Raw genomic sequence first — 14,822 nt, 5'->3', positions numbered from 1 at the left:
TATATAAATCTCAAGATAGTACTAAGACAGAAGTCATCAACCTGGAATGTCAGGGCCAGCTTTCCACTTCTGGCAGACTGGAGGTTCAGTACAGATTCTAGCTGTACTGAAAATTCCTCCTGCTCCAAAACACCTGAAAAGAAACACACACACACACACACACACACACACAAAAATTCTCATTGTAGTGAAATCTGCATACTATTAATCATCTCAACTATTTATTTAAAAATTTATTTATTTGAAAGGCAGAGTTTACAGAGAGAGAGAGGGACAGAGAGAGAGAAAAAATATTTCACCTGCTGGTTCACTTCCCAAACGGCCATAACAGCTGGGGTTGGGCCAATCCAAAGCCAGGAGCCAGGAGCTGGACTAGAAGTGGAGCAGCTGGGACTCAAACCAGTGCCCACATGGGATGCTGGCATTGCAGAAAGCTGCCTTATTCGCTATGCCACAATACTGGCCCCCATCTCAGCTACTTTTTCAAAAAGATTTATTTATTTATTTAAAAGTCAGAGTTACATAGAAAGAGAAGGAGAGGCAGAAAGAGACCGAGGTCTTTTATCCACTGGTTCACTCCCCAACTGGCCGCAATGGCCGGAGCTGCACCTATCTGAAGCCAGGAGTGGGTGCAGGGGCCCAAGGACTTGGGTCATCTTCTACTGCTTTCCCAGGCCATAGCAGAGAGCTGGATCAGAAGTGGAGCAACCGGGACATGCACTGTTGCCATATGGGATGCTGGTAGTGTAGGCGGTGGCTTTACCTGCTACGCCACAGTGCCTGCCCCTCAACTATATTTTTTTAAAAAGATTTATTTATTTATTTATTTGAAAGGCAGAGTTACAGAGAGGCAAAGGCAGATAGAGAGGTCTTCTATCCGCTGGTTCACTCCCCAGGTGTCAGCAACGGCCAGAGCTACACCTACCCAAAGCCAGAAGCCAGGAGCTTCTTCCAGGTCTCCCACGTGAGTGCAGAAGCCCAAGGACTTGGGCCATCTTCCACTGCTTTCCAGGCCATCAGCAGAGAGTTGGGATCGGAAGTGGAGCAGCTGGGATTTTTTTTTTTTTTTTTTTTGGACAGGCAGAATGGACAGTGAGAGAGACAGAGAGAAAGGTCTTCCTTTGCCGTTGGTTCACCCTCCAATGGCCGCCGTGGCTGACGTGCTGCAGCTGGCGCACCGCGCTGATCCGATGGCAGGAGCCAGGTACTTATCCTGGTCTCCCCTGGGGTGCAGGGCCCAAGCACTTGGGCCATCCTCCACTGCACTCCCTGGCCGCAGCAGAGAGCTGGCCTGGAAGAGGGGCAACCGGGACAGAATCCGACACCCCGACCGGGACTAGAACCCGGTGTGCCAGCGCCACAAGGTGGAGGATTAGCCTAGTGAGCCGAGGCGCCGGTGCAGCTGGGATTTAAACTAGCGCCCATATGGGATCCTGGCACTGCAGGTGGCCTCACCCACTAAGCCACAGTGCTGGCCCCTCCTCAACTATTTTTAAGTGTACAATCCCACAGCAGTAAGAACATTCATGTTGGAGCCAGCATTGTCCTGTGGCAGATTAAGCTTCCACCTTTGATGCTGGCATCCCATATGGGCGCTGGTTTGAGATCTAGCTCTTCCACTCTCAATCCAGCTCCCTGCTAATGCACCTGGGAAAGCAGCACCCTGCTAAGCACCTGGAAGAAGCTCTGGACTCCAGGCTTCAGGACTGGCCCGGCCCAGGCCATTCTGGTCATTTGGAGAGTGAATCAACGGACGGAAGAGATCTCTCTCTCTTCTCCTCCTCCTTCCCCTCTTCCTCTTTCCCCTCCTCTCTCTGAAACTCTGCCTTTCAAATAAATAAAAAAAAAAATTTAAAGAGGAACGTTCGTGTTGTTATGCAATCACCAGAGCCATCTCTCTCCAGAAGTCTTCCATCTTCCCCTTCAGCGATGACTCTCAAATTCCTCCCTCTCCCATCACTGGGCCCCACTATTCCACTCTGTCTCTACACATTTGGCCATACTTGGGACCTCGTATAAGAGAATCGCACAGTACTACCCTTCTTTGTCTGGATAACTTCACTTAGCCCAGTGTCTCCAATGTATCCATGATGCAGAATGTGTCAGAATTTCATCCCGTTATAGCTGAATAATATTCCAATTGCATCTGAGGGGAGGGGTCTTCAAAAAGTTCTTGGAAAATGTGATTTATAAAAAAAACTGTTCATGGAAAATATTTTTGTACCAAAAAAAGGTTATCTTCTATTTCAATTTCCACAAACTCTGCAGTACATTTTGCTTATCCATTCGTTCATTGATGACACTAGCTTGTTTGATAATACTGCTTTGAACATGAATAATGCTGCTATTATACAAATAACTGATTCAAGTCTCTGCTTTTTCTTGATTTAGTTTTGGTAGGTGGGAGTTTTTCTACAAATACATTCATTATTTTCTGAATGTGAAAAGTTTGATACAAGGTTTTCATATTCTTTTATGTTCTCATAATCTCTTCTGCATTTATGATTATGCCCCATTTTAAATATTCATGTTATTCATTTCTGTCTTCTTTTTAGATCACCTTGGCAGAAATTCAACAACCACCTGACTCTTTCAAATGGCTAGCCGTGTCAGTTAGAATCAGCCTCAGCTCCGAGTTAGAAAACACCTCCAAATCACAATGGTCTAACAAAATACAGCTTTTTTCTCACTGTCAAAATGTTCAGAAGGCTAAGTTCAGGTCTGGTCTGGTGATCCCCTGTGTTAGGAAACCAGGTTCCTTAGATCTTGAAGCTCCTTCGGTGTCCAAGGAAGGAAAAGCCAGTCTCCGAGATCCAAAGGTCACCCTTTGGTCTAAGATAGCTTGGGCAGCTCCAGCCAGAGTTCCAGGCAGAAAGGAGGAGGGAGGGAGGGCAGGCGTATCTCCTCTCACTCCTAGGAACTGTGCATACCGCCTCTGCCACGTCCCCGAATGGTCATGTGGCCACGGCACTTGCAGAAGAGTCCAGGAAGCGTTGGATTGCTACTTTCCCCTCTTCATGCTATGGCTCTCATATTTTATCTTTACATATGCTATAAACTCCACAACAATGTTTATTTTGCTTAAAACTACCAACTGGTGGCCTGTGTCGTGGCATGGCAGGAAAGCAGCACAAGACGGCCCAGTTATTTGGACCCCTGCCAGACACATGGGAGACCCGGATGGAGTTCCAGGATCCTGGCCTGGGCCTGGCCCTAGCTGGGACTTCTAGGGAGTGAACCAACAAGTAGAAGATTCTCTCTCTCTCTCTCTTTCTCTGTTCACACAGCCTTTCAAATAAATAAATCTTAAAAAATTTTCTAGAAGGCCCAATATGTTTTCTTTTAATTCTCCACTTCTCTCCTCATGTCAGTAATTTCCTTTAGGTCTTCAAACATATATACAATAGGTGTTTTAACATTCTTGTCTTTTAATCACATTGTCTCTATCATTTCTGAATGGGTTTCCATTGCCAGATTTTGCTCCTGATTATGGATCGTATTTTACTTCCTGTTTTCCTATCCAGTACTTTTTACTGAATGCTAGACATTGTGAATACACATTGTAGAGTGTTAAATTTCATTTTCATGTGCTCTAGAGTACCAGACTTTGTTCTAACAGGCAGTTACATTACTTCATTACTTGCAAATTAAATTATTTCTAAATATTTTAAAATCATTTTAAATTATTATTTTAATTAGACCTATTTATGGAGTACAGTATGTACATGTACTCCATACATGTACTCAATATGTGATGATCAAATCAGGTTAGTTAGCATTGCCATCTTCTTCAAGGTATTTAAAAATAAAAAAGATTTACTTATTTACTTGAAAGTCAGAGTTACAGAGACAGAGAGAAGTGAAAAGGAGAAAGATCTTCCATCTGCTGCTTCACTCCCCAGATGGCCACAGTGGCCAGGTCTGGGCCAAGCTGAACCCAGAAGCCAAGAGCTTCTTCCAGGTCTCCACATGGGGGCAGGAGCCCAAGGACTCAGGTCATCTTTTGCTGCTTTTCCCAGCAATTAGCAGGGAGCTGGATAGGAAGTAGAGTAGCCAGAGCACACACTGGCACCCATATGGGATGCAGGCATCACAGGCAGTGACTTCACCCACTATGCTTCAAAGCCAGCCCCCACGTACGTCTTAAAGCTCTATCTGGGGATGAGCACTAAAGCACAACAGGTTAAGTCACTGCTTGCAATGCCCGCATCCCAAATTGGAGGCTGGACTGAGTCACAGCAGCTCCACTTCTGATCCAGTTTCCTGCTAATGCATCCTGGGAGGCAGCAGATGGTGGCTCAAGTGCTTGGGCCCCTGCCACCCACATGGGAGACTCGGACAGAGCTCCAGGCTCCTGGCTTCAGCTTCCTGGGCTGTTGTAGGTATTTGGAAGTAAACAAGCAGATGTAAGATCTTGCTCTTTCTTCCTCTCTCTCTCTCTCTCTTTCTTTCTTCCTGTCACTCTGCCTTTCAAGTAGATGAAAGTAAACAAACATTTTAAAAATAAATAAAGCTCTGTTTGGAGCTCTAGAAATAGTCTGGCTGCTAAGATTGACCTTCTGGGGTCTCTATGGATGCCCAGCATATTCAACAAGTACTTCCCACTCTAGCTGGTTGAAACGCAAATGCTCAAATGTCTCCAGTCCTGTGTAAGCTCTAGGAATGGCTAGCTTGGGTTCTCCAGAAATGCAAGGTTGCTTTAACATTAGTAAATCTATTAGTGTTATTAACCATATTAATATATTAAAGGAAAAAACATATGATGATTTCAATAGACAGTGCAGAAAATTCAACAGTTATCAATCATTTTAGGTATTCAGCAAACTAGAAATAGAAGCAGAATCCCGGCGGGCGCCGTGGCTCACTAGGCTAATCCTCCGCCTGCGGTGCCGGCACACCGGGTTCTAGACCTGGTTGGGGGCGCCAGATTCTGTCCCAGTTGCTCCTCTTCCAGTCCAGCTCTCTGCTGTGGCCCAGGACTGCAGTGGAGGATGGCCCAGGTCCTTGGGCCCTGCACCCACATGGGAGACCAGGAGGAAGCACCTGGCTCCTGGCTTCAGATCGAAGCAACGTGCGTGCCAGCCGTGGCAGCTACTTGGGGGATGAACCAATGGAAAAAGGAAGACCTTTCTCTCTGTCTCTCTCTCTCTCTCACTGTCTAACTCTGCCTGTCCAAAAAAATAAAAAATAAAATAAAAAAGAAGCAGAATTCCATAATTTAATAAAAAGTAGCTATGAAGACTTGTGTGTAGCAAATCCCCCATGTGACAGTAAAAAGTGAAAAGCAGTCCCTTGAAATCAGAAATGACAAAAATAACAGTTTTCATTACTTCTATTCAATATTATTTGGGTTGCCTCAGTCAGTGTAATAATACAAAAAAATTAAAAGCCTAAGAGGGAGGAAACAAAATTGTAGCTCTTCACTCACAAGTCTGTATTAATACCTACTATGTACAAGACTGTGTTCTAGACAATGGTAATATAGCAGCTATCCCATCCATTTTCTGTTGATAATATCACAGACTGGGGTAAATTACAAAGTAAAGAGATTTGTTTTAGCTCAGTGTTCTCATAATGGAGACAGACTATGTTCTATACATAGTGCTATGGAGGGGGGTAAAGTCACAAAATGTCTGTCATTATGGAGCTTCCATTCAAGTCTCAGGTGGGAGAGGGACAGGCAGTATCTAAAATAACAGAGAAAACTGTGTCTTTTCCAAGGTGATCAGCGCTATGGAGAAAAACAGCCGGGGTGGGACAGCGGGGCCATGAGTTGTATGAGTTCAGAGAACATTACCTACTTCCTCACTCGTGGGAACAGCAACCCTGAAACCGTAAACAAGGAGTGCTGGCCAAGAGATGCGAGGATTGTTTTTATTTTAAACAGGGTGGTGGGGACAGGGCTGACTATGAAGGAAGCATTTGGGAGAAGGCTTGAAGGATGTGAGAGGGTTAACCACGTGGAGGAACAACACTCTCAGAAGAGGGAACAGATTTTTCCCCCCCTATTGTTCAGTTCTAGAAGTTCTTTATGTATTTTGGATAACAATCCATACCTTTTAAAAAATATTGATTTATTTATTGATTGAGAGGCAGATCAGACAGAGCTCACATACACTGGTTCACTCCCCAAATGCCTGCAACAGCTGGGAGCCAGGAATTCAATTTCGATCTTCCATGTGGGTGGTGGGGACCCGAATTCTTGAGTCATCACCTGCCACTTCTCAGGATCTGTATAGCAGGAATGTGGAATTGGGAGCAGAGCTGGGACTCAAACCCATGCAACTCCAGTACAGGATGTTGGCATCCCAACCAGTGGCTTAGGCCAAACACCTGCCCCAAGGGAAAGGCATTGAGACGGTGTGTCCCAGGAATGGCAAGGGGCCCCACAAGGCTGAAGTGGTGTGAGCCAGTGGCAAGATGCAAAAGACAAGTTCACAGAGGCTATGGGGGTCACAAGCCATAGACAGGACTTGGGGTTTTACTCCTAGCAAGATAGGGGATCCAGAAAATTCTGAGCAGAGAAGTTACATGACTTGTTTCGAATTTCAAAAAAATGCTGGTTCTGCTTCCTAGGCTGAGCAAAGATCCCAAGAAGGCAAATTCAGAAAAGCGTGAAAACCATCCAGGAGACTGTCTAAGCATCCCAGGTAGAAACATGGTTCTTTGTTCTAGGATGGTGCTGGTGGAGGTAGGTAAAAACTCAGATCACATGCATTTATCAAATAGAGCAAACAGGATTTGGCGAATCTCATAAGGAATGTAAGAGAAAGAATCAAGGTAAGAAGGGTGGGAGTTTAGACACAAGGTTAGGAGTTTAGACACTCCTAAACAAGACAAGCAAGAAGGGGACCTTCCCCTGCCACGTACTGGACTTACTAGGAAGCTCGAGTCATAAGATTATGTGGTATTAGGATAGTGGTGAGATGAAGGAATAGAGCAGAGAATCCAGAAACAGGACCACACATGTGTGGGAAGTTGACAGAGGACCCACAGCCTAAAAATACCAAGAGAGGGCAAGGAAGCAAGACGTGAAACCTTACACAGTGCTGGTGGCAGAATAAATTATGCAAACTTTCTGGAAAGTGATTTTGCATTATCTAAGAAAGTTGAAGATGCACATGTCCTACTGCTGAGCAGACCCACCCTAAGAAGGTGTCCCAGAGAAACTCTGACCAAGATGTACCAGCAAACATGCACAAGAATATCTTAAGAACACAGGCACAACTATTGTCAGAGATGAGTCCCATGAATACAGCCTTAAGAGAAAAAGGCAGAGGCCAGCATTGTGGTGTAGTGAATTAAGCCTCTGCCTACAACACCAGCAACCCATATGGGCACCGGTTTCAAGTCCTGGCTGTTCCACTTCCAATCCAGCTCCTTGCTAACATGCCTGGGAAAGCAGCAGAAGATGGCCCAAATCTTTGGGTCTCTGCACCCACATGGGAGACCTGGAAGAAGCTCCTGGCTCCTGACCCAGCCTCAGCCATTTGGCTAGTGAAACAGTGGATGGAAGACCTCTCTCTCTCTGTGACTCTGACTTTCAAATAAATAAAAAATAAATCTTAAAGAAAGAGAAAAAAGCAAATAGAATACATACAAGTTTGATGCCATTGATAGGAAATTTAAAAGCAGGCAAAACTAAATAGCATGTAGTTAGGATGATATATACATTACAAAGCTGTAAAGAAAACAAGGACTAAAGAATACAAAATTCGTGATGGGGTATCTTTGGGAGGGAGGGAGTCACAAACCAGAGAATCCAGGAGGGCATAAAGATGTTGGAAATGGTTTACTTATTGAGTGTTATTCATGGGTGTTCTTTTTCAAAAATCTCCATCTGGGCCGGTGCCGTGGCTCACTTGGCTAATCCTCTACCTGCAGCGCCAGCACCCTGGGTTCTAGTCCCAATTGGGACACCAGGAACTAGTCCCGGTTGTTCCTCTTCCAGTCCAGCTCTCTGCTGTGGCCCGGGACTGCAGTGGAGGATGACCCAAGTGCTTGGGCCCCTGCACCCACATGGGAGACCAGGAGGAAGCACCTGGCTCCTGGCTTCGGATCAGCACAGCGCCGGCTGTAGCGGCCATTAGGGGAGTGAACCAATGGAAGCAAGACCTCTCTCTCTGTCTCTCTCTCACTGTGTATCTCTCTCTCTCTCTCTCTCTCTCTCACTGTCTAACTCTGCCTGGCAAAAAAATAAAAAAAAAAAATCTCCATCTGGAGAGAAGAGATGGAAAGAGCTTACCAACTACACAAATATATATCTATTATTTTGTGTGAATACATATTTCAGATATTTTTAAATTGGAAAAACAAAAATGAATATTACCCCCACCCCTAGTTTTACAAAGGAGGAAACAGGCCTGAAGTCACCCACCTGGGAAACGGCAAATCTAGAACAAGTAGCACCAGATTCCTATGTCTCAATTCATTTGATCACATCATCTTTTCCTGATTTGGAAAAATTAAACTAGTAGCAACCAGACCACCGTGCATGGGAAAGAAGTGAGCGGGGGTGCCAGATGTCTGACACCCTGGGTATTTGAGCAGTAAGTTCCCTTAAACCTCCCACAGCACTGAGCCAAGCCCCCACTCCCCAGTCCAGCTTCTGTTTGCACACAGACTCTGCCTCCTGCCACTGCTGAGAGGCAGGCCCATCTCTGGGCTTCAGTAATAAGCCTTGGCTGTCGCACACACAACAAGACAGGCAGGGAGTAGATCCTGGCCCTGCTCCTCCAGTTCCACTCCCCAGATCGTCTTTGAGAAGTCACTTCACTGCACTCAACGCTGGGGACAGTAACACAGACCCCCCACATGCCACTCAGTGCAGCACAAAGACACCCAAGGGATGCAGGGGATAACAGTAGTAAACTATGCAGCTTGTTGTCCAGCAGCGCTTAGCCCCACATGCCTAACGCACGGGTTTTGCAAAGTGCGCACACTGCCGGCTGACAGACAGTAAGCAGACTCCGGACTGGACACTTCCACTGCACCCGTGACAGTGAGTGGCTATGAATATCTAAATAGCCTCCCTCTCAAGTCACCTCCCACAGTGACCTGACAGCCACACCACATCACATGTCTGGGTAATTTCTCCCCCTGGGCAGCCCCTTGATTTGCATTGATCAAAAGCTGCCTGGAACGCAGCAGGCAGCCTGCCTGCTCATGTCAGCAGCAAGTGCTGTGCACATTTCAGACCACTGGTAAGAGTGGCAAAGAAATGATTCCCATATGAGGTTTCCATGATGAAAGGAGATTTGAAATCAGGCCTTCAGCCCCTAATTTTCAATACTACTTTGACGATGGTTTATTTTAAAACATCATCTTGAGTCATGGAATAGTACAGCAGCCCAAGTGGACTAAGACAAGTAAGGCTGGTGATCATTACTTTATTATGATATCAGCCTACTCACTTGTGATTATTATTTTCTTACTTAACACAGCATCAAAATATCATACTTTAATTTTAAATGCATATACTTATACACAATGTATACTTATCTACTGTATTTGGGGCCTTGCTCATCTCTGCTATCAATAATTACAGATTCCTCCAAAAGATTCCCATGACCCAGGCATCGAGGTCGAAGTTCAGATCCACATTCATCCTGATGTGCACAGAAAACAAATAAGCAAACCAGTTTTTTTCTGTTTTTAACCAAATTTATTTCTATCAAGGCCAACAGAAAACTCACTTAGATGTGGGTTTTGATTTCTTGCCTTCCCTTTCCTTTTGCCATATGATCAGTCAGAGCTATCAGGAAACCTCCATTCCTCAGTGCTACCTGCATCCAAGGAGAGGAAGATAACAGATGAGATAATAGCCGACTTTTCGGTATGGAAAATTCCTGTTTGGGCAGCAGATACACGTCTGGAAGCAAGACCAGGAAACCAACACAGAAAGGAGAGATCAGTCGGTCAAAGAAAGGTCACACAAACCACCTCTCTGCGCAAGTCGAGGTGTGGTCTCCTCACCCCGTGGTCCCAGATACAGTGTCCCACTCCATCAGGGAACAAAGAGAAAAGCCACAAAGGCCATGCGTACAGAAGAGTGAGGCATAGCGGAGCACATGAAGTGGACTGAAGATGCCTGCACCTTTTCTTCGTGTGTCTGTCTCCTTCAATGAACTCACGCCTCCTTGACCACACACAGCCAGCGGGGCCTATAAAGTAGGAAAAGCAGATCTGATATTGAATTGCGCTCTAACAGCTGCCACTCATGGGTCTCATGCAAGTCATGAACTGCCTCTCTGGGCCTCCGATTCCTCTTCTGGGAAATGAGGATATTCTAAGACCTACCTTACCCATCTCACAGGGTTTGGGGAGACTCGGATGAAAAGGTGAAAGAGAATGTACTTTGTGTATAATGATGAAACACAGGCTAGAAAATTCTGATATTATTGTTGTTTGTCTTAGTTCTGCCACACACAGGCAACCTCAGGCAAATCCCAAAAGTCCATTGAGTTTAAGTGCCCTCTACATCCCTCAGAGGGTAAAACAGTGATGAACTAAGACAGTTTAATATCGAGCAGACATTACTGGTTGGCTTCCTCAAGCCCGAGGGAGGGTTCTCCCCTCCTGAATACGAAGCTAAGACCTTGCGGAGGGAAAGCTCTTCGTCCTTCTTCCTGCCTGGAATATAAACGCAAAGGCTGGAGGAACAGCAACATCTCCCAACCAAGAGACAGAGGCTTGAGAATGAAGGTCTATGCTCGAAACAGAGGAAGGAGAGATGCAAAGAGCCTGGGTTCCTGAAGGCACTGATAGTCACAATTCCGGCCCCAGAGTACCTACCTGTGAGTTTCCTGCTGCTTAGGAAAAAAGAGGTCTTTATTGGCATCAGCCTAAAAGTAGAAGTTTCTGTTATCTGCATTTATCCATGTGCATTACAAACTGACTTGCTGCCTTCATTTATTTATTTATTTATTTTTATTTTTTTGACAGGCAGAGTGGACAGTGACAGAGAGAGACAGAGAGAAAGGGCTTCCTTTGCCGTTGGTTCACCCTCCAATGGCCACCGCGGCCAGTGCACCGCGCTGATCCGATGGCAGGAGCCAGGTGCTTCTCCTGGTCTCCCATGGGGTGCAGGGCCCAAGCACTTGGGCCATCCTCCACTGCACTCCCTGGCCACAGCAGAGAGCTGGCCTGGAAGGGGGCAACTGGGACAAAATCCGGCGCCCCGACCGGGACTAGAACCCGGTGTGCCGGCCGGCGCCGCAAGGCAGAGGATTAGCCTAGTGAGCCGCGGTGCCGGCCATATTTACTTACTTTTAAGAAGAGTATTTGCCAAGGGTCCACATTGTAGCACAATGGGTTAAACCGCTGCATGCAATGCTGTCATCCCACATGGGCGCTGGTTTGAGTCCCAGCTGCCCTACTTCCCATCCAGGTTTTTGCTAATGCACCTGGGAAAGCAGTGGAAGATGGACCAAGTACTTTGGGCCCCTGTACCCACATGGGATATCTAGATGAAGCTCCTGGATCCTGGCTTCAGCTTGCCCCAACCCCTGGTGTTTTGGCCATTTGTGGAATGAACCAGTGAATGTAAGATCTCTTTTTCTCTCTCGCTCTGTGTCTCTCCTGCCTTTGGCCTGGCCCAGTCCTGGCTGTTATGGGCATTTGAAAAGTGATTAGCAGATAAAAGATGTCTCTCTCTCTCTCTCTCTCTCTCTCTCTCTCTGTCACTCTGCCTTTCAAGTAGATGAAAATAGATAAGCAAACACTTTTTAAAAGTAAGTAAAACTAACTAAATAAGCATAAGAATTACATGCCGAAAACTACAAAGATCACGAACCAAACAGTAAATCCGTGGTTAGAGGGTACGATAGGATGGGGAGTCAATGCTAAGCAGTGAGGGGCTTCTCTTTGGAGTGGTGAGAATGTTCTGGAAGTAGTGGTGAAGGCTGGACAACCTTGTGAATGTGCTAAAACCTTCTGAATCACACACTTTAAGAGGATGAATTATATCTCAACAAGAGTGAATCAAGAAGGAACAAAACAAAACAAGCGGAAACATAGGTGGGACTGACTAGTTAATCAGAGCACTTTGCAGGCTCCCATACAAGTTCAATAAAGTGACCCCTTCCCTTGAAGACACATCTCTGGAAATTTCCACCAATGAGAGCCTGACAATTTCACCTGTCCTGCCAGACTTCTTCCCTAGGTAGGTTAGCTAACATGGCTCATAAAGCAATGAAAAAAAATGCCATTTCTGTCCCCATATCTGGCCATAACTGAAGAACATAAAACACCCTGGTTCCTTCACAGGAGGGAGAGATCTCTACATTCCCCACTCCCAGTTCTTTGGCTGGTGTTCTTTGGCTGTATCTAAAAAACCAAATTAATACAAGAGCAGATTAACAACAGAAATCCACACGCGCTTCATGAAATTCACATTTACATAGAGATCTCACAAGAGTGAAGCCAAAGAAATGACTGAAGCAAGACATTTTTACCTTTTTTTTTGCACAAGAAAACAATAAGCTTGTGTAGGTATGGCAGGACAAGTGGATCTCTTGACTAGGGCAGTAAATTCTAGGAATGTCACGAAAAGGTGTTGTGGGGAGGGGTGTAGGAGCTGCGGAAGATGAGGGAGACTCTGAAGTTTGTTTATTCAGGTTCATTGCCATACCACTTACCAGACTCTGGTGATCAGGGCTGCTTTTTGGCCTAGGTGTGGGAAGGGTGCCCTCCTGAAAGCATCTTTGTGGTTTGCTGCATGAGGGAAAATAAAGGTCCGGCGGTCACAGTTCCTTCAGGAAGTCCAGCTTTGTGATAATCAACACGTCTGTTGAGATGGCAGGTCCTGACCTCTGTCACTCCTTTCATTTGGTTTTCAGTGTCATGCCTCTGACTCATACCTGTGATATCCAGGATGACAGAGGCACAGCCCTGCGCATGATACTGTGGTCCATGGCCATACTCACAACTAAAGGACATGCTAAATATCCATTAGGAGTTAATAGTAGAGACGATTCTTTCCCATCCAAAAAATAAAATAAAATAAAAATGGACAGAGATGAGATACTTTGCATAATTTCTGGCATACAGTAAGTGTTCAGTAAGTGCTAACTATTATAATTATTAGTAGACCCCAAAGGTCCTCCATTACTCTTTCTGGGTTCTCTCTCTCGCTCTCTCTCTCTCTCTCCCCCCTCCCAAGGTCTTGATATAATTCTACTTCCCCCAGTCAGCCTCCTGATTGTAACTACAAAATCAAACAAACTGACTCAAGCTGAGGCATCAACAGCTAACAGAGACTCATGTGTTACGTCCCTCTGCCTCCCCCAACTGTTCTTAACCAAATCATTTCTTTGGGCTCCATCACGTCTAAGTCATCCACACTTGACACTCGTGTAGGTGTGAGAATGCAACATCATTCATGACAAAAATGGCCCTACTGCCTCTCAAACTGTTTATCCAGGAAATAGGAGGATGGGCCGGTGCTGAGACACTGCAGTGCTCATGGCAACAAAGAAAACTGGATCACCTGGAGGACTGGACCTCTGACCTGGGCCCCAACACAGTAACAAGAAAAGAACCAGCCTTGGGCTTCCAGCCTTGATGCCCACCCTTGCTGACACCCCAGACCCCAGCCACATCCTATGTCCTATGCCCCAAACTCTCTGCTACACTCCGACAAAGAGACTGCACTGGGGAGACCTGGGGTGCCAGAACTGGTCTCTGGCCAGGGTGTTTTTACCACTTCCTAGAGCCAAAATGCTCTGGTTGAAAAACAGAGAAGCAAAACCTATGAACAATCAAGGCTTGGTACCAAACCTTCGGAGCTCCCCCACCCTGGCTTGTACGTGTATGGACAGAGATACTTTGAAGACACATAGATGAAAGAGATCTCCAGGTGCAATTACAGATCTATAGAAGCAGATACAGACATATCTCAGATAAACACTCCCACAAGTTTGCTAATTTAATCCCATCAATCTATTTTATTGATGAGAGAGCTGAGATTTTTTTTACCTTAACTTAGCCAGAGTCACCGACTGCCAGGGGACAACGATGAGACTGGGAACTCTCAAGTCACCACCGGTCTCCTTCCATCTCACCGTCACCAGGAATCTAAAGCCTCACCCTGATACGCACCCAGGTTTCCTGTCATTTCTCAGACTGTCCAGACACGTCAGGATGTTTCATCTGTGTCCAGGGCTGGCCCCACATTCCTCACATAGTGCCCATTCTTTCCAGCTTTTAAGAATCCTCCTTATACAATAGGCTCCAGCTAAGCACCGCCTCCCTGCTGAAGCTGGTCCCAAACCCCAGGTGGGATTCATCAGTTCTTCCTCACCTCTGCTCTCTTCCACCGGAAAACAAGCTTCCCCACCACCACCACCGAGTCGGGGGCTCATGGGCCGGGTCGTCATCCTTATCCCCAGAGCTTAGCTCTGGAAATGCGGGCATGCAACCGGCTCTTGAAATCCTTGAACTTTTTTAGGAGCTTGGACAAAGTAGGCAGCAACAACAGAGTACTGAGTGAAGAAACAAACAAGCCCAACAGTATTTTTACATCTCACAATGTTGACAGAATTAGCTCTGAAAAATAATGGTTGATGCCACAATTTTTTAAACATACCACACTAACTAGACTATATACACACAGTTTTTGTTTTGTAAAATATACATGACCTGAAGTGGACAATTCAGATGCACTCAGCACACTCACGCCATTGTACAACCATCACCTCCTCCATCTCCAGAGCTCTTCGTCTTCCTGAACTCAAAGTCTGTGCCCTTTAAGCACTAACTTCCCATTCCCCCAGCTCCCGGCAGCTACTGTTCTACTTTCTGCCTCCATGAATTTGACTCCT

The 14,822-nt window shown here is 45.9% G+C and overlaps 1 long non-coding RNA gene across 1 annotated transcript; it reads right to left on the bottom strand.

Annotated features, from left to right (window-relative positions):
• Positions 1–9,641: 9,641 nt before the first annotated feature.
• LOC127488198 (uncharacterized) lies at positions 9,642–14,458 on the bottom strand. The gene is made up of 4 exons (XR_016226011.1): positions 13,978–14,458; positions 12,639–12,714; positions 10,097–10,163; positions 9,642–9,785 (listed from the first exon to the last, which is right to left on the bottom strand). It is a non-coding gene; the product is annotated as an uncharacterized LOC127488198 (long non-coding RNA).
• Positions 14,459–14,822: the final 364 nt, after the last annotated feature.

The sequence above is a fragment of the Oryctolagus cuniculus genome, chromosome 19 (genome assembly GCF_051225735.1).
Source record: "Oryctolagus cuniculus isolate XC-2025 breed Fujian yellow rabbit chromosome 19, ASM5122573v1, whole genome shotgun sequence".
In the NCBI taxonomy this organism is placed as follows: domain Eukaryota; kingdom Metazoa; phylum Chordata; class Mammalia; order Lagomorpha; family Leporidae; genus Oryctolagus; species Oryctolagus cuniculus.
This window is presented reverse-complemented; position numbering and strand designations above follow the sequence as displayed.